Source organism: Chenopodium album, chromosome 24 (assembly GCF_948465745.1).
Source record: "Chenopodium album chromosome 24, dcCheAlbu1.1, whole genome shotgun sequence".
NCBI classification, from domain to species: Eukaryota; Viridiplantae; Streptophyta; class Magnoliopsida; order Caryophyllales; family Amaranthaceae; genus Chenopodium; species Chenopodium album.
Window position 1 is genome coordinate 16,741,801 of NC_137857.1, and position 3,889 is coordinate 16,745,689.

At 37.8% G+C, this 3,889-nt stretch overlaps 1 non-coding gene across 1 annotated transcript; it reads left to right on the forward strand.

Annotated features, from left to right (window-relative positions):
* On the forward strand, nt 1-106 carry LOC145612914 (small nucleolar RNA R71). The gene has a single exon (XR_014106818.1). It is a non-coding gene; the product is annotated as a small nucleolar RNA R71 (small nucleolar RNA).
* The last annotated feature ends 3,783 nt before the right edge of the window (nt 107-3,889 follow it).

Below are 3,889 nucleotides of genomic sequence, written 5' to 3' on the forward strand. Positions count from 1 at the left end.
ATTCCGTGGTGAGGACACTCTCTTTGGTACTCCTTGAATCTCTCCCATGCCTCATAAAGACCCTCATTTGGCTTTTGCTTGAATTAAAGCTCTTGCCTCCGCCGTTTTCTTTTGAGGATAGAAACGGGACAAGAAAGCTTTAGTGACATCATCCCAAGTTCTCAATGAATTGGGCTTCACCTCTTTGTCTAGCCATTCCAAAGACCTTCTTAAGAGAGAGAAAGGGAACAACTTAAGGCTGATGAATTCTTGAGACACTCCATTAACCTTGATCGTGTTACAATATTTTTCAAACTCCTTAAGATGGTTCAATGGGCTCTCGTTCTTTGCCCCACTATAATGTCTCCTCTCAATTAGGGTGATCATTGCCGGCCGAATTTCAAAGTCGTTTGCCGGTGTAGTAGGTGGAGCTATGCCGCTCTCGAACCTATATGCACCGGGTACTCCCAATTCTTTCAAGGCAACTCTTGGTTGTTCTCCCATGACTTGCTCTTGTTCAATCTCTTCTTCTCTTGAGGAACTATAATTCAAGGTCTTGTTTGCTACTCTCCTCCTTGAGAGAGTTCTTTCAATCTCCGGATCAAAGGGAACAAATGAGCGATCTCGGGACCTATGCATACAAAACTCAAAGAAAATATGAGTAGCACGGCTACAGTGTAGCCTAAAGTGTAAAATCTTTTTGTATTTTGCAAATGAAATGAAATAGACTCAACAACAACATGCAATCAAAGCACCATTCCCCGGCAACGACGCCATTTTGATGGGAAGGAGAACGGTAGGTCGTTGGGCTACCACCCCACCCAATCAAACAAAATTTGTAACTTAACAAACCCCTATTTAGCGTAGTGGTAAGTCAAGGTCGAACCCAAAGGAATGGAGGTCGAATGCACAATGTCTAAGTCAAGCTATTTCGAAGTCAAGTAAAAGGGGTTTATGAAGGAAACTAGAGCTAGAGCTAAATGATGTAAGAACTTATATGAAATCAATCTAAAGACACTAGGGCAATGGATCCACATGTAATTGTAATGGAAAATGGTAATTTGGGAGGTCAAACCGACTAAGTCAAGTGATATGAAGGAAGATCATCATGTATCAAAGAGAGCATACTAAGATGGTTCACCTAGAGGTCTAACTAGCGTCAACTACGCTAAACACTACCTAGGGAACGTCACAAAGCACCTCAATCGTGAAATTGCAAGTTACTAATCAATGGTCCGTATCATAGCAAGCTCACAATGCAATCTAGTGCAATAATCAAAGATGGCCAAACCTCAATTAATCACACACATGCACATGAATTATCAACCAAATTTAATCATATCATCAACTCCATCAATTATCCCCAAATTACTCTAATCCATTATTCAAACATGCTTCACCATTTCCCTAGCTAGGAAACTACTCACTAGCCATAGGAATCAAGATCAAAACTACAACAATCATCAATTTCATCATCAACATAATTGAAATTAAAGATTAAACCAACAATCAATCAAAATCAATCAAAATTCAATCAATAACCAAATCAATCATCAATATCATGGAAAACAAATGAAATCAACTAAAATCAAACTTGTATTGAAATTAAGAAGAAAATCCTTACAAAACTTTGATCTAAAGATCAAATACAATGAGGAATCCTTGAGCAATCACCAAAAATCATGAGTTTCTCTCTCTAAAGTTCTTGAGTTTCTCTCTCTAAAATTCTCCCAAAACTAACTATCAAATTCAATCTAAAAACTTCTTACTAAAAATAGGTAGAAATAACTATATATACAAAGAGGAGGTCGGTATTGACACCCAAAAATAGACCCTCGTAGGTGCGGGCGCTCGGATGAGAGAGAATGGTGCGCACGAGACACACCCAGGTTGGTGCGCCCGCACGCACCAGGCGTGCGGCCGCACCCGACCAATGTGCGGCCGCACACTCCCTTGGTGCGCCCGCACCTGGATGGGTCTTTCCCCCTTCTTCTCTTCGTCCAGCGGTGCACACATCCTAGATGATGATGATGGAGGACAAAGTAGGCAGAAACTTTCTTGAATTTCTTGAAAAGTATAAGCCATAAAGAAGGCATATACAAAGCCTTGAAGTTTGCCTCTTGGATCCACCCTAGACTTGAAGCTTCTTACACCATCTCTAGGCATGAAAACAATGAAAGCTCATAGAGAGGAAGCTCGGGAATTATTGGACAATCAATTACCACCTACAAACAAATGATAAAAAGCAAGTAAAAGAGAAAAATAACAAGTAAACTAGAAAATGCATGAAATAGAGAAACTAACTACAAAAAGTATAAAATAAAGAAAACAAGAATAAAACTAAGGAAAACTAAAGAAAAGAGAGATAAAATGAAATAGAAATCATCCAAAAAGGAACCAAATGAGTGCCATAAATGTTACTCATCATGACCCTTTAGTCATATTACATTTTAATCCAAACTTCCTCTAAAACTATCCGACTATAGCTTAATATACATATTCTGACATTGAGCATGCAATAGTGCTCTGCTTTGAACTCTTAAGCTCACTGTACTTCTCCATACTAACAAAACTGTGCATCTAGATTAACTTCTAGAATCATCTTGCTTGTTTGGGAAAAACTTGCATTCGTAAAACCTTTTTGACAACTTGTTTATCTTTAACACCATAAACTAGAAAAATTCCTTTAGCGCTTCTCAAGTACTCAAGGATTTGTTCTTGGTAACTTTCCGTATGCTTATTCTGTATTTGCTTGAAACTTGCTACACATGCACAAGTCATATGTAACAACTTGCTTTGTACATTTCATGGTACATGTAATGGCCCCTTTTGCAAAAGCATAAGGTACATTACCTTCACAACTCAACTCTACTAGCTTTTAAGGCACTGAGTTTTACTGAGTGTTAAAACCATGAGACATGGGAAAAGATCCTCTCTTAGAATCTTGCATCTTGAACTTGTCAAGAACGTTATCAACATAAGTCTCTTGATTAGGTCCAGTCATCCTTCAAGATTCACTTTGTGGATTTTGATTCCCAATATGTACTCAAACTCTCCTAGAAACAATCTTTCTAACCATTGCTTGACTTATTCAAGCATTGATATATCATTTCATATGAAATGTATGTCAACTACATACAAGACTAAGAAGACCAAATGCTCCCACTAAACTTCTTGTCTCTACAAGATTCCTTTTCATTCTTCCAAGGTAATCAAACTGTTTGATTTCCTAATGAATATTCCAACTCCCTAATGTTTACTTCAATCCATAAATGAATTTCTGAAGTTTGCAAAACATTCTAGGAATTCCTGGATTTCAAAACTCTAAGGTTGTATCATATACATACCATCCATCAAGAACATTTCATGAAAGTGATTTTGATCTCCATAACTAGAATAATCCGAATAGGCTTACATGACTAATAGGTTTGACCCTATTTGTAAGACTATCATGGACTAGCACATCTTTACAGACATGGAGTCCATTTTGGATTTCTTGGCTTTAAGCCATTTCCTGAGTTGGCACTTGTCCAAAGCTTGCTTATAGGTATGGATTCCAACCATTCCAATAGAAAAATTTTAGAATCCACCTTTTACTAGAATTCCAACAAACTGTTTGTTTTAATCCTAAGTAACCTACAATAGGTATGAGCGACAATAGAATTATTCTCTTCAACCCTTTGAAGCCTTTCATTCTAGTAGGACGATAGAAGTCTCGCTAGTTGAATTAGCTTGCTTCGACACATGTTTTATCAAATTAGCTGATTTCATGCGCATTCGTCTCTAATGTAGTGTTATTTCTATCCCTTTGTTGCTCGTCTCGAATCTCATCGAGATCTAACTTTACTCCCACTTGGCTTTGTAGGAAGACACTTCTTTCTATAAAGACACTATCGCGAGCAACAAACAT